Source organism: Falco biarmicus, chromosome 4, assembly GCF_023638135.1.
Source record: "Falco biarmicus isolate bFalBia1 chromosome 4, bFalBia1.pri, whole genome shotgun sequence".
In the NCBI taxonomy this organism is placed as follows: domain Eukaryota; kingdom Metazoa; phylum Chordata; class Aves; order Falconiformes; family Falconidae; genus Falco; species Falco biarmicus.
In genome coordinates, this window is record NC_079291.1 from 89577771 (window position 1) to 89600222 (window position 22452).

At 41.2% G+C, this 22452-nt stretch overlaps 1 long non-coding RNA gene across 29 annotated transcripts in view; it reads left to right on the forward strand.

Moving 5' to 3' along the window:
* The window catches only part of LOC130147838 (uncharacterized), a 206962-nt gene that overhangs the window by 25031 nt on the left and 159479 nt on the right, over positions 1-22452 (forward strand). For all 29 annotated transcript variants that reach the window (XR_008821384.1, XR_008821383.1, XR_008821370.1 and 26 more), the window contains exon 2: positions 2618-2804. This is a non-coding gene — a long non-coding RNA (uncharacterized LOC130147838). The remainder of the gene's footprint in view (positions 1-2617; positions 2805-22452) is intronic.

The following is a 22452-nucleotide window of genomic DNA, read 5'->3' on the forward strand; positions in this document are numbered from 1 at the left end:
CCTGACACGTTCCTTCTGCTCATAATGAGCTTTCACTCAAGTCACTGATCAATAGCAGAAACCAGCAGGTCTGTCTCTACTGCTTGTTTTCTCTATCTTAAATCTGCCAAGATAGATTAGACTATTGCCAAGGTCACTCAGTATGTTGCAAGTGAATGAAAAGATATCTAGTTGACTTTTTTAGGACAGGACTGCAAAAAGGCGAGATTGGAGCTAAACTGAGTGTACAATGACAGATTAAATCTGCATCAAGGTCACAGAGTGTATTTTTAAGTGAACCTTCGACACAGCTGAGCAAGATACCCATCTCCTGTCAGTGCAGAGGTTATTACACTGCTTGCTAAGGTAAAGTATCTTGGCAGTACATGTTTGGGAAGGAACAAACAAGAAATTCAGGAATTGCAATGAGAGAAACTGTGGTGTAGCACTCTGAAAATCAATAGGGATTTTGCATGTTTTCCTGGTGGCAAAGACTGAGCTGTGGGGAGTCACAGGGACGGGAGCAGCCTTATGCTTTCTGCCCCAGAGGCAGTGGCATCCTCCTGCTGATGCAGCTGGAGGCAGCAGTGACTGTGAACAGCGAATGCAGCACTGGTGCCAGGTTTAAGTGTCTGATGTGCTCCAGCAGTCTCCTGTGTACTGGAGTTCTTGTGTGGCTGATGTGTAACTTTTCAGAAAAGGAGAAAATTAAAAAAAAGTATGAGTCACTTAAAAAGTTTTTGCATTAGCAATGATGAAAATTACAGAGAAGGAAGGTTTATAGTAAGAAGTAATATATTTTATTAGACTGACTGTTGTAATGGGGACAACTGTCTGCATGGCTCATGTGTCTAAGAGCTTGTCTTTTTTTTTTTTTCTCCCCGGTTTCAGTACTTGATCTAATAAAATATACTGTCTGTATAAATCTTCTAGGCTCAGATCATCATGTCTGCCTCAGAACAGCTAATAAAACAGCAGACATATTTTCCTAATATAGTTGCTTCATTTAATGGATTGTCATGGCCACTCAACACAGAATAGTGCTTTTCCTTAGACTACAGTATCTACATATGTTACAAAGTCTTCCAGTAGAAAAGTCTGACTCATGAGTTTAGCCAGTTTTACAAATAAAACTGAAAGAATTGCTTCCATAGAAACTAAAAAGAAATCTCCACTTTCTGTTCATTCCTAGATCTGGACTTCAGACTTTTCCAGATTTGAAAGCTATTTGATCTTTAGGAAATGAAATTCAGTTTCTTTGCACTGAGATGAAATGTAGCTGTGTCAAAGATATAAACTATGCTTTTATACTTACTAGATTAGTTGTTTTGTTTAATTTCAGTGTGTTTATCCCTGCGCTTTTAAATAGCAGCGTGCACTTAATTGCTTTCTCTGCCTGGAACCAATATGACTAGGAAAACAGTGATGAAAGTACCGGGAGTCTTGGATTTTTCAAGGTTTTTAAAGATAACAGGACTCTTATGGTTTCTTCTGTTTCTCCATCTCCACGAGGGCACCCTTGCAGGGCTGAGGCCAGAGTATCAGTGACATTAATGGACAAAGGAAGTTGTGTAATTAGTTGAACTGTAAAAGAGAATCTCTTATAATTATCTGTAAGAGAAACCCCAACAGATAACTATAAACTGCCAAAACTTTCAGTCTGCTACAGTTGTTCTCTGTGTGACGGGAAGTCTTCAAAGGTCTGCAAGATTTAAAACCTATTTAAGTAGTCTGACTCTATAGTGACAAACTGTTAGCTGAAAAAAAGCAAATAGAAAAGTCTGCAGCTTTGAGTATGTCTGTACTTATGGCTTTATCTTTGTTTCTAGTTGAATTTTAAAGATGCTGATCATGAGTCATTGGATGAGGCCAGACTAAAGCTCCAGTCCAGATGAAAATGGAGTGGTGGGACTGAACTTGCCTTAGAGCTGCCTTTTGGCTTTGAAATACATGGTGTTCTCCTTACTGAAGCTTATCAAATCAATGCTGCAATTGCCCCATCTTCAAGTGTGCCAAGCTTTGGTGCATCAGTTGCTCAGGCAGCAGAGCCACCCAACAGCAGCCACCAAGCACAGCCTTGAGCTGGAGAAACCATCTTGCTCGGAGTTTAAGGCAGACCGATGGTTTCCCAGTAGTGCAAGTCCTTGCCCAGCTGGCCCTTCCCTCTCTTTTCCTGCTTTTGCTTCCAAGCTGCTGGAAGTTGGATTTTGAATTCCAGGCCTGGTTTGGCATGGGGTGAAGTAAGCGTTAAAAGCTGTTGGGGTCAAGAGTGCTGGTCTTGTTCCTTTCTCATCTGGGAGGCTAGATTTGCTGTGGAGTGCAGAATCTTCTCATGGGTCTGGCAGAAGGATCTCACCTGAAATCGGTTTAATAATTTGAGGAGTCTTTTCTGTTCTCAAACCAATGTTTGAGATAATGTCCACCCATGGATTTGAAATGCAGCTTTGAGCACTTGTTTTGGCCTTCTGCAGCATGGTGTTCTTTGAGTTTGGGGAGATTTGCTTTTCTTTAGAATCTATTTTTTTCCCTCATTGTTAGGCTGTAAGTCTCCCTACCTGGCTTCTAGTGGGAATTACGGTGATTGGCCTTTGTCTCCTTACCCTGTATACTGATTGAACTCCTCTGACTTTCTCTACAGAAAATGGAGATGGAAGAAGACTGGCAGCTACAAACGAAGGGCTAAAAGAAAGGCAGAACGGGATCGATTCCCACACTCAGCGGGACTGTGCTTGTGCTGGCTTATGATGATCTTGTCCACAAGCAGTGGATCAGGCTGTCAGAATACTGCTACGCTACCGCTCAGCCCTGCACTGTAGGAGTCGGAGGTGAGTCTATGCCACACAGAAGCCTGCATGTTATTTTCCACCCATAATCAGATTAAGATAAAGCAGTCTTCTGCTCAATTGTAGCAGTGTCTGCCTGCTCAGTCCTCTGCTGCGCCATGGAGACCTGCCGGGTCTGTTTAGTGTGGGGTTAGGGTCAGGAGAATGTTCAAATAGGGTGTGAAAACCTCTTTCCAGGAGGGAGCGTATCCCACTCTGGGTTTTCTGCTGGGTTTTCGGAGATGTGCTTCTTAGAATGCCAGGGAAGGAGCATTTGGCAGTTATCTCTTTCCTTGTTCATTACCCCTCTGGAAACACCCATGTGCTGGACCATCTCAGGAGGATCACTGTCAGCTGGGATTGAGTTTAGGGTCTTGTGGATCTTGAACCCCAGCCTTCTGCTATGGTTGTGCTGCCTGTGCCAGGTGAGAGTGGTCCCTGAGACCCCGCTGGCACCAGAGGACCAGGCAGTGAGCGCTGGTGGCTTATTACCAAGCTTTTAGTATCTGCTTTTCTACAGTGAATTCGTTGTCACTGTGACACACTGTTTTACCAGGTATGCTGTTGGCCTCACTTCAAAGCATAAGTTATTCTCTCTCATTAGACTTAATGTTTGGCTTCTGAAGCTCTTTCTCTGCGTTGTAGGGGTAGCAGTGTTGGTTCAAGCCGAAGGTCTGTCTGTTAGTCTGCAGTCTCTTCTGTTTTATCTTTTTATGTGCGGTGTCTAGTACCATATACCTGAGGAAGGGTATAGATATGGAAGTAGTATATAGTGATACCTTCCCCAAACAGTCTTTAGCATGTGGTGGTCTTTGCTCATGTTGCTCGATATCTTGTCTGCTGTGTGACTGCAGCAGCCTGGCTCAGATGGGAAGAGTGAGGTTGACTGCTCATGAGGCCAAGGATGTGTGTGCATGGCTGGGTGGCATGTGCAAAAAAGCAACTATTGCATACTTGATACTTTAATTCTTTCAAGTATAATTCTTTCCTAATCCAACTTGTGATTTTGCAATCCTAAGACTTAATACAGAATTGTCCTGTGGTTAAAGAGGCTTGGCTAGCAGCTGGGGAAACAGTGCTCGCAAAGGCTTTTTGTTTGACTTTGGATATATCCTTTAGGCTTCCTCTGTTGCTTAACCTCTTGTCTGTGAAATGGGAAATGGTTCTACTTGCCTTACAGGGCTGCTATAGGAATGTTTTACTTAGAAAGTCAAGAGAAATGCAAATACTAGGGCAATACCTTGGCCAGGTATATAGAAAAAAAACCTTTCAAACAGTCAGCAGAGGGGGATGGGTTTTCCTTCTATATAAAATGTTCTGAACTTGCTAACTAACTTGATATCAAGTAGACAGGCTTGTTATCCTTTGTTTACTAATTTGTCATGTTGTATTACACAGTATTAAATCGGTTTAAGATGTAGTGTAATGGAATGACACGTACAACTTCAGATCTGTTAACGTAATATGGCAGCATGTTTTAATGCGTTTGTTTCACTTCAAGTAACCACAATTAAGTTTGACAATGATATAGCTAGCATAGAGGCTGAGACAGGCCAATAACATATACCATGCTGTCATTGATCTTTGGATAAACTTCCTTTAGTTGTAAGCATCATCTATAACTGATTGTTTAAAAAAAAAAAAAATTATTTTTTGGTGTGCTTGAGGTGAAAAATTGAAGTCCAACTGAAGTATCATCTTTTTTCCATTTTCTCACCTGTAGCAACAAAATCTGTTGGGGTTTAATTTAATATCCTTTTCTCTCACTACTGTCAAAACTTTGGTGCAGGAAGCAGATTGAGATGATTTTGATACTTGGATAATGGCAATTTGTGTTTTGTTTTCTATTGTCTGTGCTTTGTTTGATGTTCTAAATGCATTTCAAATGGCTATCTCTGTTACAAGGAGAATAAATATTGTGTTAAATAAACCTTTATCAGTATTTAGACAGGTGTTGCAACAGTGTTGTAAACTTGTTTGGATAACTGCACCCATACGTAAATATTGGGGAATCTGGAGAAAATCTAGCTCTGTTAAGTTTTGGAAGAGAAGATTAGGAAGTGTGTTAAAGCCTGTTGTTCTGCAGAGTTTCTTCAAATGTCTGATTCGAGATACTGCTTGTTTCATAACCCGTGTGAGATTACCGGAGCACGTCCACTGGGTAGTGTTTATGCAAGACTCGGGGTTCTGTGGATGGGTGGTGGATATGGACTGACATCAACTATTTTTTGCTGTAACCCAGCCAGCCAAACACTCTTGATGCACAGTTTCTCGTTCCTTTGTCCAGTCTAGACAGTCTATATAGGCCTGGTTTCAAAAGGTCAGCAATTAAAAGCTTGATTTATGGAATACTTTGCTGATTTTTTTGAGCATTAATTTAAACATACAATTTTCAGTTTTAGATGATTGCTCACTGTGACTGCTATTTTAATCATCAAGCCCAGTAACATCACTGACTTTTACTTTCAATTGGCTGGAGATGTCAATTCTTAAGTTACTCGTGACATTTCTGTGATGATGACACACTCTGAAGTGCAGGGAGAGGATGGCTGCGGGTGAGCCGTGCTGCTGTTCCAGCTGTCTGGGCTTATTTCTTCTTACTCAATGTGACTAAATGGCCATCAAAGTAAGAAGCTGCTCTGGAACCACTTCCCAGTCTTGGCAGCAAAGGATGATGACACAGGCAACTGTGGCTGGTCTTAATCTTTTTTTTCCATTTACCCAACCGAGATGTTATTAGCTCTGTCACCTGTCTGGAGATTAATTGAATACTGTAAACATTGATTTTACCTCTGAATCACAAAAGTGAGATTATTTAGACCTTGAGAAGGAGTTGGGAGCTGTCTGAATACTTTTATTAGGTTGGAATAAAAAAATCTTTGCGTCTTTGCAGATGGAAAAATAATTTGAGCAAATGGAAAATGTTTACCTTTTCTCTTTGGAATGTGTCATCAAGTTGTTGGATTTGGTTTTATTTCAAGGGAAGATAGCAATTCCTTCCTTTTTATGACCTTGTATTATGATTTTTTTTTAAAAAAAATTATCTTGTGTATCTCATACAACTGAATTTCTCGTATCTTTTCTGGAGCAATTTAATACTAATAATTTAAGGCTTTAAGAGTAACTAATAATTTGTTACCTTCTTATTAATGTCAGGAGTCTTTCTTGCACAAATAGATCTGCAGAGCTGAAGGTTTCCAAACTACCTCAAGCAATTCTGAGTTTGAATTTCTATTTTGTGAAGTACAGCTCGTGAAAGGCTACTTAAAAGAAACAATAAAATCTCTGGAAGCCTGATAGGTGGGGGATAATGTGTTTTTATTCATGCTGTACTTAATTATTTAGTGTGGAAGATGGACTGGGTTTGCACATTTTGCCTAACGTGGAGAGGCAGAGCAGAGGGAAGCCCTAGGGAGGCTGCGCTCCGAGGGCAGGCTGGCTTCCCCGACAGAGCCCTGCTCGGAGCAGGTGTGGGCTGGGAGCTGCTCCTAGGAGCAGAGTCTGAGGAGCGAAGAGCAGGACAGGCTCAGAGGAGAAGAAAACCGTTCCTGAACTTCAGGATCCAAGTTATTTGGTTTTGCTATTTGTTTCTGCCTCTGATTTTTCTGTGTTAATTCTGTTTCTCCTGGTTTTCTTGTCTGTCATCAAGTTTTCTCAGGGTTTTGTAGTACGTTGCTGTCTTTTGGGGCCCCAGGCTGTCTAATATAGCTTCTATATTTTTAGCCTCTGATCCTAATTCCAATACCTTTTATCACACTTGCTGTGCAAGAATTTATTAATTATATGAGTAAATATTAATTATACTAATTAAGCATAAATATTACTAAAAGGGGAAGTAACATCAAGCTCCAGAAAAGATTTTTGTCGGCTTAAAATGGTTGACAATGGGTCGGAGTCTGAGAATCTGCTCTCCTGAGTTCAACAGACAGCACTCCTTACATTCAGTTAATAATTGAGGAGAAAATAGGTTTTGTCATTTCTAATCTAAATGTTGGAAGTTTAAAAGTACAACTGTGAGGTTATGTAAACTTTAAAATTCTGATGGAAGGAGGATTCTTGGCTCCAACATGAAGATAATGTACTAATTATGCAAACTACTTCAATATTTTCAGTTTTATCACTGATCTTATGATATTTAGTGTTTCTTTTTGTAACCAGACAGTATGAAAACCTTTATGACCTAAAGGGACTTTAGAAGCTTGCAAAGCAATTAAAATGCAATTCAAACACTGTGATCCTTACAGAGAATGACTGGTGATTTTTCAGGGTTCAGGGCTGTCAATATTGCTATCCATCTGTTGGGGTGTTTTTTTTTTTTTTGTTTGTTTGGTTTTGGCCCTTAGTCTTCTATTTTCGTGATTACCAAAAACAAAGCTCTGAAAAAAGCTTTGCTCCATGTCACGATGGAGTAGGGGTAATTAAATCCAAATACCAGAGCTTAAATACCCTTTCACTTTATGCTTAGTACACAGCTTTGCTAAAGCGTAGGATAAAGCAAGGATAATAGCTTTAAATTTGAAGAGACTAAAGTAAAACTCTACTAAGCAGTCTCAAAATTTGTGATATGGCAGAATTTGGGTCCTGTTTCTCAGAGGGAAGCAGTGCTTCACAGAGTGACATGCTGCCCTGGTTTTGGCTGGGATAGAGAAGGGAAAGGTGGAGGAAGATCTCACCCACAGATTGGCTCTGAGGAGAAAAGGTAAAAGGTGGTGTTATTAGTTTCTGAGGGTTTGTTCCTGAAATACAGAGATGATGGCAATGCTTGAGTACAAATACCAGATTAGTCTTACAAACAGCAATTTTATTATGTCATAAGCCACTGTTACAAACTACAACAAAATGATAATGGTAGCCCAGCCTCTGGAGGTGATGAACATCTCAACAGAGAACATAAACAGTGAGTAAGGTGTTACATAACGCAACTTGTAACAAGCTTGTTTTAACATGCTGTGGTCAGATCTGGTCTCACCACTACAGGCCCTGTGTTGGGTGCCAAAAAGACTGTCCCGGCAGACAGCTCATGGCTGCTCGCTCACTTCCCTCACTCTGTAGGATGGGGGAGAGAATTGAGGGGGAAAAAAGTGAAATTTGTGGGTTGAAATAAAGGCTATTTAATAGGATAGAATATGAAGGTAATGATAAAAGAATTAAATATACAAAACAAGCGATGCATGGTGCAGTTGCTCACCACCTGCAGACTGATGCCCAGACGGTTCCTGAGCAGTGGCCTCTGGCCAGCTTTCCCCTGGTTTATATATAAGCATGATGTCAAATAGTATGGGGCATCCCTTTGGCCCTTGGGTCAGCTGTCCTGGCTGTGTCCCCTCCCAGCTCATTGTGCCCCCCCCAGCCTGCTTGCTGGCAGGGCAGTATGAGAGGCTGCAGTCTTTGACCACTGCTCAGCAGCAACTAAAACATCAGTGTGTTACTGACGTAAATCTCATCCTAAATCCCAAACACAGCACTATCAGCTACTAGGAGGAAAATAAACTCTATCCCAGCCAAAATCAGGATGCATGCCTTGACACACTTCACAGATCGAGGAGGAGCACTAAATGCATGTACACAGCTGATACTTGTTCCCTCTTCAATGCGATGAGCTGCTTCTGTCTTCTCTCCCGTATTGCAGAGGCTGTGACCTCAGCCTGGCAGGATTTCACATCAGAAATGCAGAAGGAAAGCAGAGATGCTTCCTCTGGTCCAACAAGTTCAATGTTTTCTCTTGCAGTGGGGCATTCTCTCCCTCCTCACCACTGCCTGTGTGCAATGGCAGATGCCTTCTCCTTGGAAATCTCTTTTTTCCTTTGGCTTTTTAACTGTTGAATTTCCAAGGTGTGCGGTGTCTTCTTTCAAGCTGTTCCTTTACTGGTAAAGGTCGTTTTTATTCTCTCTCAAGGCTTTCCATTAACCTTTCCTGCACCAGTACTGAAACAGCTGGTGTCTTGAGATCAGTGCCTCTCATGATAACCACTTTTTTGCCTTTGTATAGATCTGTCCCTGTCTGTTTACCCATATGCTGTTTTACCCGTCAGCCCCAAAGGTACAGAACTCTGTGAACTGGCTGAGGAAGCCACTAACTTTTGTTTTCAGTTTGTGTGGAGCTTTCTTACCTCCATCCCAAGGACTCATCAGTACAGTAGTAACAATAGGAATTTTGAGTAATATATGAAAGAAGAATTTCACCAGACATCATTTTCAAGAGTTGCTATTAATTGATTTAAGTAAAAGGGTTCATATAATGGAAATTTGGGGAAAACTAAAGCACAACATTTTTACTTTTTAACATAGCAGTTGAAGAGTAATTACAATGAAGAAATGGCTAATATGCAATAATTATCTAAATTGTGAAGAAAAGCATAACTGAACACATATTTCACTTTCCAAAAAAATGGGAAACGGAGGCTGTGCTTGTAGAAAAGAACTTATCAAAGAGATTGCGAGAGCTCAGCATGAGCTCTCGGTGTGGTGATGTGGCTGAAATTGCCTTTAAAAGTGAAATAAGTATATACTGCGTAGAGGCCCCATACACATGAGAACTGTGTATGCATGAGTCTGGAACAGGAATGATACCTCTGCTTCTGTTTGCTTGAGAAACAATGATGAAGTGTACTTAGAGAATAATTACAGAAGTGATTTAAAAATGGAAAATGTGGAATACAGAGAGGCTCAAGAAGTCTAATCCATACAGTTTATCAGAGAAGGTATGGTATAATGTTATCAGAAGTCAAGCTGAATTCTGATTCAGAATCTCTCACAATTGAAATGTTGGTAATTGTCAATAACCAGAGGGGCAGTTGAGGTTTTTTTCTTTTAGCGTTATCATTGGCAACTTTAAAATCACGTTTACTTGGAATTCTTGTCTTTCCTCTCTTCCTTCTGTTTTGCCCCATCTCTAAAGTGCTTGACCTAATTCAATCAGAATTACTGTGTTTACAGCACAAACTGAATTTGCGGTGCCTGTGTTATGCATAAGACCTGACCAAGTTCTTACTGCTTAGTGTTGTTCCTATGGCACTTCAGACAAAATGCTGTTTTGTAATGCCTTACCACCACCCTCACCAACCCAGGATCAGTAACTGTTCTGGATCAAAGATGTTACAAATTGCTGAAAACTATCTTTTTAAACAATAGGTATTTTCTGAGAAACTTTTCAGTATTTAATTTCTTTGCCAAAGCACAGAGAAATGGACAAAATCTTAGAAATAAGAAAATGATTCAGGGAAAGAATTTTTCAAGAAAATATCAAGGAAAAAAATGATTCAAGGAATAAATGTTCTTAAAAAGTGGATTGTCTCATTCTAAGGATGCCTCTCCTGTGACCTGCTTTATTTATCTCTTTAAAGGAACGTGTTGAGCATCTCCATAGCAAGTAGTGGGCTGAGCACTAGCTCTGTCACTTGAACAGCCCATAATTTGAGAACCACCGCATTAGTTGGGGAGTTTCCTATGCTGCAAGGAAGACCAGCCAGTTCTGAACTTTGACGTGAAGCATCAAAAACCCAAATAAAAATAATCCCAATGAATAAGCTTTGATTTCAACAGGGGGAGCTGCATAGCTTCAGCAGAGCCTGTGGGCCAGAAAATGCTCTTGTGCTGCAGCCTCTGCTTGGGCTGGATACGGGCTGGCTCCGCGCGGGGTGCCATGCTGCTTCGCATCCCTCCCCCATGGAGGGCAGTGTGACCCACCTGCCCCTCCAAGCATCCTCTGGCCTTTTGGGAGGAATGGGCCGAGCTGCTGCTCATCTGGAGCGTCGGCACTGCGGTTCCCACCAGCTCCTTCCTGGGTGGCAGGATGGGGATGGAGAGCTGGCTGCCCCAGGGCAGCTCCCCATGTAGCTCTGCTTCGCGATGGCATAGCGGTGCGAGGCGTGGGTGCCTTTGCCCAGAGATGTGCCACCCGCGAGCAATGATGTATAGCGTGGAGGTTTTTAGTGCTGTTGCCTGCTATTCCCAAACGATAACTCCTGAGCCTTGGAGCCTCAAGCCTCATACAGAATTACAGAGACAAATTAATTCTTGGTGCAACTTGATCAAAAGGAAACATTTGGGATGAAATTGGCCCTTAAAGTCACAAAGTATGGAAAGATTTACTTGATTGATCAGTGTCTCTCTTTCTTAGCCAACTATTTAATTACTGTACACTTGCTGCTGTTTTGCCTAGTTGTGTGTTAAATTCCGGGTCTTGTCATGATGTCAGCAAACATTTTCTAACTCTTAATCTCACTAGTCCCTTCTCTTCCTCTGTACTATCTCTTAATTTGTTTGTAACCTTCTACAGGTTTTTCCTCTATTGAATTCTCATGTGTTGCTGTAGTTCTTTCTCTTTCAGGTCTATAATTTGTGTTTCTGGTGTCTGACATTACTGCCATCCTTTGGTCACATGTACCAAAGAGCTTTTCCAGTTTATGTGAGGACATGGGGATACGTTGTAGAGACTTGATAACTGTTCAGTTCAAAGACCAGATTTCTGTTATACCTCTAGGTTTCCTTAGCCTTTTCACGTCAGTGTTATTTCTAAAGTAATGCCAGGCTTGTAATCCTCTAACAGGCATCTTGTATTTTCTCCTGGTTTTATATTAACTGTATTTCAGACTGGTTATTCCGTAGTGTGCTCGCCTTTATTTTTGCAGCGCAGTGAATATGTGCTGGTCGTCCTGCCCCAGGGCCCCTGAGCATGGCTGCTGGTGAGCGGCTGGAGCTCAGTGGCATCCTCAGCTTTGATTTTGTTTCCAGGTCTTTGACTTAGCCAGGACCATGCAGATAACTTGGTAAATGAAAGCAAGTTTCCTATTGTTTCCTTAACCATTCCTCTCATTTCTTAAAATGTAAGACTTCTCACTTTGCTTTCAGTTTGACACCTGCAAAGCAGGAATAATTCTTCCTTTCCCTGTGCCTGTTTAAACCGTAGGGGGTGTGGAGAGGGGCAGCTCTGTGCAGGGGGTCCTTACTGCTGCATTATGATTTCAGGTGCTGCTGAGTAGAGCTATGAGGGAATAGGTTGGAATGGAAAACTTAAACCTTCTGAGATGCATGTGTAACACAGTGAGATAGGCAGCTTTTCAACAGTGAAGGTGCAAGATTAAATACAGAAAAGAAACAAAAAGGGTCATGTTGTAGTCATAAAGATCCTTGAGTTTATTTTGAATTACACTGAGCATGTGAAGTGCTGAATGGTTGTAAGATTCTCTATAAAGTGTGATAATTAACTGATTTGGAGATGGCTTTTACAGGGGTGTGGTTTTTCTATGCCAGATCCTGGGGATGCAGTGAGGCAGTCTCCCAGGCAGTGCTAGTGTGTCAGCAGCGGTGTAGGATTATAACCTTTACCAAGTGCCCAGGAAATCTTCACTGATGGGATATCGATCTTGGTCTTGTTGTTGCAACGGATTCTGGAATGAATTGCTATAAAACAAGCATGTGCTTAGTTTTATAGGACAGTTTTCTACCCCTAAATTTCTTTTTACATGTAACTTACTTCAGCATGTCTTTGAAAACATAGTGTTTCTCTTCTAAAGAGCTTTGCATGTTTATGGAACTATGGAAAGACTTAAATATAACTGATGGTAGGAGTGATCAGATGGTAATACAAATGGGAGCTGAAGCTAGAGGCAAACTGTGAGAACTGGGACCTGTTGCAGACTTTTAATAGCTAATTATTGAACTATAATTTCATTAGAACAAAACAAATGGTGTTTGAATAATTAAGAATTTGCTTTGTTCTTGGCATGCTTTCTGTCTCTTGTTGATCAATTTACTTTAAATTGAAGCATTCAAAACTCCAGAAGGATTTGGGTGCCTTCAGTTCTCTTGGGAAAAGGTAGGAAAATCTTCAGCCTGTAGAAGATACTACAACCCAGCTGGCTTTATTAGTGTGAAGAAACGTGGTGCAAACATATTATTCACATTTCCTAGGGTTTGTTAAAGATGACTCTCAGCCTGGGCTTTATTTTCTTTCCTTTTCAACTTCTGCATGTGCATTTGCAGTATGGGATTTAAGGTGTCATTAGTGGGATACAGAGGTTTTATTCCTTTCTTTTTCTTCCTGTGACCATGCTTACGTCCACTGGCACATTTGGCTGAGGCTGTTACTTTCAGCCTCCTTAAACCACATTGAAAGGCTTTTCCAGCTTGTAGTGGTGTGGAGATCCTCCATCAGAGCAGGGCTGCAGAGATGGCTGTCAGAGATTCTCAACCGTTCTCTGACTTCTCATATCACAATTTGGTGCTTCCCTGTCTGGCCTTATTTTGGGTTCTTTCTAGACTCTGCCTCTCTTCATAGGGATTGTTAATGCTGTGGGGACAAGAAATACGCACCTCCTGGGTAGAGGCTGGAAATCTAGACTGGCAGGAGGAAGAGGGAGAAGAATCAATGCTTCTGACACAAAAGTCGGTGGGCACTTAGGTGTGTTTGCAGCCTCCGTTCTCTAGCAGTTTGCTTTGCTAATTGGCAGTGAAACACTTTTCCTTGGCTAAACTGGTGTAAGCAGATACTCTGCAACAGGAGAGACTGTTTCTCCGTTCTTGAGGAAGGTGTGAGAGAGAGTGTGTGGTTAGGTGTTAATAGCTGGCTCGTAATATTTACACTTGTGTTCCCTTACACGTGTTTAATTACAGAAATCAGAGGCAGAACATATGACCAAGAGGTACAGTGTGATCTAGTGGATTCCATGCTAGGAATGAAAGAAAACGTGCTCAATTTCACTTTACATATTTGTTTTCTTTCAGGCAGGTCAAGCCTGCCTTTTCCTTCTATGCCCATATGTAACAGATGAGATGAGCAAAATAGTGCAGGGCCCGTGTTGCCTGCCCAGGCTTTAATATACCTAAGAACTGAAGAATCTTCCCCTTCATGCCTTAATATAAAATAATGTCAAATAAAAATGGGGAGAATATTTTTATAAGAATGTAAAAGTTTCCAATAATACTAGATACATGCATTTTCATTGGGTTTCACAGTGTTATGATAATAATTTTCTTTGGTGCGTTTTCTTTTAGTGAGGAGAAGAAATTGTAATGCTGGATCCTCTAATTTCAGACAGTTTATGTACAGCAGGCTCTGAATTAATGGCTGGTGCATCAGGAAGATGTATGCATTTGTAAATGCTGTGGGAATGTTCCTGAAGTCTGCTCATTTCCTTCTTCTAAAAGATGGGTCTTTTTCTTGCCCACTGCTGGTGCCTGGGGCTGTATTCCGTCATGAGCACTGTATTCTTGTTGATGAGCTTACATTTTCTTGGAATGGAAAGTGGAAAAGTGGTTTGGTTTAGAGCAAAATAAAGATGATGGGAGGATGAAATTATGTAAAGTTGAACAAGCACACATATATACATGTATACTAAATTTGGAAGTGTCTATTGTCTTGTTTTCATGGCAAATGAAAAAGGTGAAGTGAGAAAAAAGAATCACAAAAGCTACATGAAAACACCATGGAATTATATTGTGAAGCTGATATTTTTTTTGGGGGGGGGGTGGTGGTGTGCAGAAAGGAAAAAGTTGAGGATACCTGTCTTTCAAAACCAGTTACTTGGGAGAACAGAGAAGTACAGACCTGAAACAATTACAAATTGTAACCTTTAAAGATAGTTAAATATTTCCTAACAAACCTGCCATCTCTTCATTATCACAGACACTCATTAACTGAGATATTTATTTGGGATTATGGGAAGTTTAAAAATGCAACAGCTGCTTCATTTGGTTTTTCCTTTCTGAAGATGTGATTTATGTAATGTTAATTTCTGATGCCTGCTGCAGTTGATAAATGCTCAATGCAAAGATAAGGTAACGTTCCATTTGCTGGGTAAGGACATGAGCTGTCGGAAATGAAGTTGGTTTCTGGAGTAGAAATAAAAGATGTGAGTTGTGCATCAGGAGCGCAGCCTGTGTGTACTGTACTGCTGCTTCACATCCCTGTTTTTCAGCAGCAGTCTGCAGACACTTTTGAGGATAACTGCAGAAAATAGTTGAGGAACACACCTGTGGGATCTCGTATCCAACTGGAAAATTTTTAGGAACTATTAACTTGTGAGACTAAAACTGTTACGGTATTATGGTAATTTGTGTGTATGTACCTGAGAAACATGAGTTCTGCCAGTTATAGTAGTGTGAAAGTATCTTTTTCTCTAAAGTTGAATGCAGCTTGTGTGAACACCTGATGTTGGGCAGAGTAGATGGGAACAGGACAGATCCTGAAGTCCTGCTGTTCATACTAAGGCAACTTTCCTAAGGATCAGGGCACTGCAAAAAGCCTCCTAACAATTTCTTCCCCCCTTTTTCCAGCAGCAGCTTTTTTGAGAGCTGGATTTGTTTTGCAGTGCTGCTCCTTTTGCAGCTAACAAAAGATTACTGGTATAAGCTCATGATCAAATGCAGTGCAATAAACAGTTCAGTGTGTTACTGTTTGTCAGCTCATTTGGGGTAACTAGCCAAGTGTGCCCACTTGGCACAGCTGAAATGCAAAGCAAAGCGCACTTGCTAAGCAGAGAGGGGGGAAAGCAATTGAGCTGTTGCCACTGCCAGCTTTGTGCATTGTGCGAGCAGCTGTGTTGAAATGACCAGCCAGTGTGCTGCAGCTACACACCTGGTCTGCTGCCCCTCCTGCAAGAACAGCAGCGAGGTCTCCTTAAATCACAACCTTGTGGCTGGCATGTAAAAGGAGGACCTATTTACTTTAACAGCGTGGGTGTCATAGGGGAAGTCAGGCCTCATCCCTTGCTGGAAAGCCCAGGGTGGCTCTTGGTGATGTAGGTTCTTTCCTGGGGGTGGGAACTGGGTGGATGCGGGGGTGCTGTGGAACATTTCTGTTCAACCAAACCATAAGAATCAGTTTTCAGCTCTCTGGGTTTGTCTTTTGGTGAGTTGGGCTTCTTGAAAATGCTGCGAGCTGGGAGATTGGGCATTAAATCCTGTTTCCATAAGGTGAAGGGCAAGATGGCTTGTTAGTTCAGCGCGGTTGCAGTTTCAGGATTTATTAAGGTACTCCTCCCTGAGGCCTGCCATGGGGATGTGCATAGGGTCTACACCTCAATGAGGCTGCCACACGTGGAAGTCTGTTCTTTCCAAGTTCATCCATGTCCTGTTCTTTCATCTATGTACTGAGTTTGATACATCTGGAATGCTCAATAGTTGCCAGAGATTTGGGATTTCTGCCATAGAAATCTGACAGAATGTATAGAAATTAAATTTAAGTGAAGTTATGATGGGTCTGTGTTCTCAGGCGGTGTAGCTGCATTTCCATCAGTGAGTCAGAGCTTAGCAGAAATTCCACTCCCTGCATTTTATTTTATGTTTTTAAATAGAAGTGAGCACCTGATTTTTTTTTTTCCCAAATGATGAGATGCCTTTTGATCAGAGAGGTAAAGGTTCACGTAAAAGTACTGCAATTTTTTGGCATCTTGATAAAAGAAACACCCTCTCTGAGGTTTTAGAAAGATCCCCTTCAATAAACAATAAAAAAAGGTAACATGCAATTAATTTCAGAATGCTCTAAGCAGTTTATGAAATCCAGCTGGTTATATCTTCCTCTTATACAGACTGAGACGACTATAACTTAAAACTACAGGTCTTGGAAAGTCCTATTGAAGAGATGTACTTAACTAGGAAAAAGAAAAATTAACAGGATATCTCTTTAGATGAAGCAGAAGCAAAAGGCACCTAGCAAAGTGAATGGTAAAGTTCCTGTAGAATTGCCAGTAAAAGCCTCTACTTGTTTCACATGCTCCACTTGAAGAGTAACAGGCTTTTTTAGCTCAATACATAATTTTCCTGTTGGCATGTTTTTGATGTTGTACAAGCTTGCAGACTGTAGCTGGCAAGCATCAATATTGTCATCATCATCGTCATTACCTCCTGCAGTGGCTGAGGCCTGGCCATCTCAGGGGTGTCATTTGGTTGGAATCTTATTTGTCTTGTCTGCAGTAAGCCTCCCACCGGGCCCTGTCCGGAATATTCAAAGACATGAGAATAGTCTCTTGCTGTCTTATGGACCTTGTCATGTCTCTGGCATACAGAACACACATACACTGTTTGGAAGAGGGTGGCATAGGAAAATGATAATTTATTGACACTACAAAAAAAACTTATAGCGTGGTTCATGTGTGGCAATACCAAGGAGTGAAAGCAACAAGCTGACCTAAGGTATCGGAGCTGGAGGAGCTAGTAGTATTTTTTATGTTTAATAGTTTTGGAGCTTTGATCTGAAACTAATGTACATTTGTTCTGACAGACGCAGGCATGGTAGGCCAAGTGTTACACCAAAGGGACATCTGTTTATCTTACAGAATGCTACTTTCTTTTCTGTCTAGGCAGTTTCCTCTGTTTATATTGCTGCTGGAAATTGCTACTTCAAAACTTACTTGTGATGAATGGGTTAATTAAAGGTAATACCATTATACCTAAAAGCCGTGAATCTGTCTATTTTTGAAGTGTTCTTTCTGCAGTGCTTGGTCTCCGAGCTGGTCCTGGATGATGCGGGATTTGTGGCCGGTGGGTGAGCTGCCTGCGGGATAGCTGCGGCGCTGCGGGTGTGGGAGCAGGAGCGTGTGGGTGCAAGACAGTGCCCTGTGCTGCCTCTGCCCTTGGGGCTGCACTCGGTGTGTGGCCCTGCTGTGTGCGGTGGGTTTGCTGACAAGCAAGAATTTATCAACTGAAGAGACGGAGCTATCAGGCAGGTTGTGGAAGGTGGTGGGGGAGGAAGCTTAGCTGTGCACCAGGGGAATCTATTGCCTCTTACTGCCTGATTAAAGTAAGGTTTTTACAGCAGAAATGCTCCCTGGAGGCTGAGCTGTCAGAAAGGATTTCAGTGTGCTCCACAAACATTCTGTGGTCGTATCCTGTAGGTAATGGTAAAACTTACACTGTCTCTAACATCAGTGTTGTCTTTGCTGGAAAACCTTTTTTTTTTTTTTTTTTTGATAGCAGCTAGCATTCCTAAAGGAAGAAAAAAAAAAAAGGCATAACTTATTTAGGTGGTAATTTTTGAGTAGGTTTGATATAGGTAGCTATACAAATCTGGGAGAATGCTGGTGAGAGTTTGATTATCAACTGTCAATTTAATTGTAACAATAGTGTGCAAGACAGTGTCATTGCTGTGTACAGGATGAAGTATGATGTTAAAAAGCATAGCAGGGGATAACTTGCTTTGTACCTGTTGTATGTAATATTAGATAGCATTCAGCAAATACTTTATAAAATTTAATTATGTCTCTATTAGGATAGAAGAGAGGAAGGGATATCTGGAGAAAGGGGAAAAGGTACAGTTTTAAAAACCAACCAACCAAAAACCAGAAGTCAAACCCTGAAAAAGCAAGCTGACTTCCCAGTTTGCATTGACAAAACTTCAGAGAATCTACAAACAGGAGTCTGTAAGCTGTAATATGTCTGTAGGGGCTATTGTACCAAACCAACTGTAAGCATATGTTAGTCATAATTGTTGACAATGGCAGGTTTGTGTACTTGTCTGTCTTTTACTGCCCGGAAATAAAGAAAATGTAAATGACTTTTTGAGGCTGTTGGAAGAGCTAGAAAAGGTGAAAGGTGAACTGCTGTAAGCAAACTTGTATCTCAAGCTGAGGAAGCAAACTAGAAATGCTGACGTGACCTTGGTGTTGGCTACGGAGGGATGCATCTAGAAGTAAAATAAAATACCTGATGGGTGCACAGAGGGGGGAGGAATCGGTTCTTTTCACTAGTGTGTCAGAGCTGCAGGGCAGTTTTGCTGCTGGGCACGGGCGTGAGTAAGAGTTGGTGCGTCTGGCTGGGATCCCTCACTGTGCCAGGCCAGAAAGTTGCCTTTGACACAACCTGGGGTATTGCTCCTGTCAGCACCCCGGCTGTAGCTGCCCAGGCAGGGGGTGGGTTCTCTGCTCACCTCCCCATGTTCAGTGTGTTGGTGCAGGGGCCAGGGCTCGGCTGCCCACGAGAGGAAGGTGCCTTCCCTGGCGGTTCAGTGTAGTGCGTGAGAAACCTGAAAAATCTGGGCTGTTGACAAGCTATACATCCATAGCTTTCACATAAGCTGAGCGTAAATATTAGCCTGTCAAAACCACATAAGAAAGAAATTGACCTCATTTGCAGATAGCTGAAAAGAAATTTCTTCTCAGATTCACAATATTATGGACATTTGTTGTTCACAGATGTCATCAGGTGTGACACAAACTTTATATACATAGGAAAAAACACTTCTCTTTCATTTTCCTCAAACAGTTCTTCCATTTTCACTATATCAAAATGTGAGTGGAACAGACAAATCCTGCCTGCCTGCCTTCATGGTTGGGTTTGGGCTGTTTTGTAAGTTGAGTCATCCAAAAAGGACTTTGCGTTTGGGGTATTGCCTAGGTGGATCCTCAGATACTGAACAGAATTTAATTCAGTGGGAGCACTAATGCAGGCTCCTACTCCCAACTGGCTGATTCTTATATCAGACCTGTCCAGACCTAATAACAGACTGTAATAACGCAACCTCTGCTGTGTTTCACAGAAATTGGCCTGCGAATAGGCAGGAAAGCTGAGGATGCTTGTGGGCATAAACACGTGCAGAGAGATGGTATTGCCTGCATTTCTGTGGGAAACAGGCAGAATAGTTCTCTGGTGTCTGGAGCATCAGGGGATCAAGGAAGGTGACAGGCAAGGTTTGAGTGGGTTGCTGAGGGTAAGCGGTTTGCTCAATTACAAGAGATTCTTCCCCCAGACCAGGAGTGTTTGGGCTCCAGGGGATGCTGCTGGTTCCAGAGTGCCTTAAATAAGCCCAAGGGGGCTGGTGCCTGTGGGACCTGTTGCTGATGTGGTGTAAACAGTCTTTTGCTTCAGCTGCTGAAGAGGACAGTTCAGCAGATGATGTTCAAATGGAGCTGAATTCAAACCTTTGGATGTTCTTTCACCCTGAAACAGAAGACAAACAATTTTGTGTCACGTTGAATAAAATATTTCATAAGCACTGATGTGTAAGAAAGCAGTAGGTGTGAAAGTTCATTTTCCTGTTGTTGCACTTTTTGTCCATTAGGCTTGCGGATAGGGAACCTGACAGAAGAACCTGGAGGAGCAATTCTGAAAATAGTTGCATCTTCTCAGGTTTTTTTTGAGGATGGATCACCCTTGGGATCCTTCAGTTTAAGTATTTACTGGGAGTTGGGCTTGATCCTTATGGGTCCCTTCCAACTTGAGATATAATGTGTTTTATTTCTTGAAATACTGATGCATAACCTAAACTTTCATGTTTCTCTCTGTTATTGCTGATTAACATGAAGCAAATGCTGAGGCAGGAGGGCTACCTTTGGATAGAGAGCTCTGGCCATGTGGAATTACAGAAGGGGAGAAGATGGTGAAGTTGAGATCTGTAGGGTAAATCCCCTCTATACTTCCCATATGTCTGTAATTTACATCACTGCTAAATTTTTTTCCCAGATAACTTGTGGGTTATGGTCATTGAAAATATTATAAATAGCAGTTGGGACATCTGAAAATGAAGACTGTAACTCTGTAGCCAGTTGGCTGGCACTTTGAAGCGATATGTGAAATACAAAGATTAGCAGAATTAAATACCAAATTTGTCATTAAAATATTGCCTCTGAAAAGCTTAAGATACAAACAGACGATTAATTGCAGAGAAAAAAGCATTTTTAAAGTCTTGAATGGAAGTGGCCAGACTGAGTCTGTTTGACTTAGAGGGAGCCAAGTAGTTTAAAACAGAAACATGAAACTTAGCTGCTATGGGTTGAGTATAAATGGATCTACTTTCTGTAAATAAGTCAGTATTGGAAGAGCTTAAAAAAAAAAAAAATCCCTTGCTATTAAGTGTTTCAGAAGCCAACAAAAAATCATTTAAAATATTTAAAATCTTTTGTGATCAGCCCTATAACCTACAGTCACTGAGCATGTTCAGGATTTGTAAGATTGATCCCAAAATGGCATAGAAGAACAACAAAAAATTAGACATCATAAGATGCCAGAGAAAAGTGTTGCAGACTTGTATCTTGGTCTTATGAAAAATGTGTCTAGATGTGTACAACCCTAGCAAGATTTAAGATAATGAAGTAGAATTAGTCAATTCTGAATCATCCATGTAGCAAATAATACTTTGAAACATAGAAATAGCAGCTGAAGGCACCCCCTGAGATGGGTTCCCTTCTAGTTCAAACAAAAGAATGATTCTGTCAATCTACAAAAATGTCTTTTAAAGTAAGATGGTGCTTGAGAGAGGAAAATAAGTCTTACACAGTGTATTTCCTTTGTTATCTGTTTTTTTGTGCTTAATGTGCAGTTGCACACGAAAATGAAGAGGTGGAAGACTTTTAATGGTTAAGTTTATCATATAGCAGAAGAGTAAATCTTTGATTCCTTTGTGTTGTGTTACTACTTGGCTCAGTCATGTTTGCCCATTTGAGCTACCCTGATGGAAATGATTGTTCTTTCAGTACTTGAACAAATAAAAACTACAAAGGTTTGCCAGTAGACTGACTTTGTTTGAGCCATTGCACTTGAGTAGCTAAGAAGTCAGCATCCTCTATGCAAGTGTTTTAGTTTTGCTTATTTTAATGCTAGACAGAACTGCAGGAAAATGTATTATCTTTAATTAGGTGGAACCAACATAGTTCAAAAAACAGATGCACTTTCAGGCTTAGGTCTGATGGGACTATCGGTCTGAAAGCTTGTCCTTTTTTTCCAACTGTCTCAGCAGTTTGAATATCACCTCTCGTCTTTCCTTCCCAAGCCTTGCTTCTCTTGGAGGTTGTTTCAGAGCAGTAGTCTAGTTAGTACTTCTTTTATGAATGTCTAAGTAGGAACCCAGATTTTTTTAAGGCGTTGCAAGGTTGTGATACGTACTACTAGTTCTGCAGTGCTTGTGCTGTGAGATGCATCTTGTGTTGAGCCTTCTGCATCCTGGCTGAAAAGCCCCTGGGTGCAGATTATTTTTAGGTTTGAGGGTTCAAGACTTGATCTTGTATGAATACGTGCTGTTGTCATTCTGACTAATTCTCCAGATAGGATCCTAAACTGGTGTAAATTAGCGCAGCTGCAATGATGCTACCTCAGTTGAAACTATGAATAGGGTTTTTTTAGAGAAATATTGTTATTACTTATCTTGAGATGCCACAAGCCTTAGAAATATAAGGTACCTCCACATAGTGCAGTCAGATGCAAACTCTTTTCCTAAACTCCCAAGTGAGCTAATGTGACCCATGCTCCCATGAAAAAGTAATGCTGCCTTCCTTTTTTGCAGTTGATAATCTCAATTTCTTAGCAGAACCTATGAGGTCAAGCACAGAGCTGGGGTAAATGGGGCTGTACTGTTTCAGAGTCTGCGTTGGCTTGTCCAGGGAGTTTGGAGTATGACCAAAATGAACCCCTTACAGACCTACCTGTTTTCACTGACATATTATCTTCATTTTCTGCAGAAAACAGGCTCACGTACTGGCTCCGTTGTCATGAGATAAAATTTGCTTTTATTTATGTCTTAGCTGCATGACCCAGCGAGTCTGCTAGCTAGTGCCTGTCACACATAATTCAAAGTAAATAAATCCCATGATAATTAATCATATATTGGACACAAATCGTATACAAATTCAAACAGAATGTTCCCTTTTCTGAAGGTTTAGCAATGGGGAAACTGAAAACCAGAGTATTTGAGCTGAGTGTCAGGTTTAATTTTCACTCACTA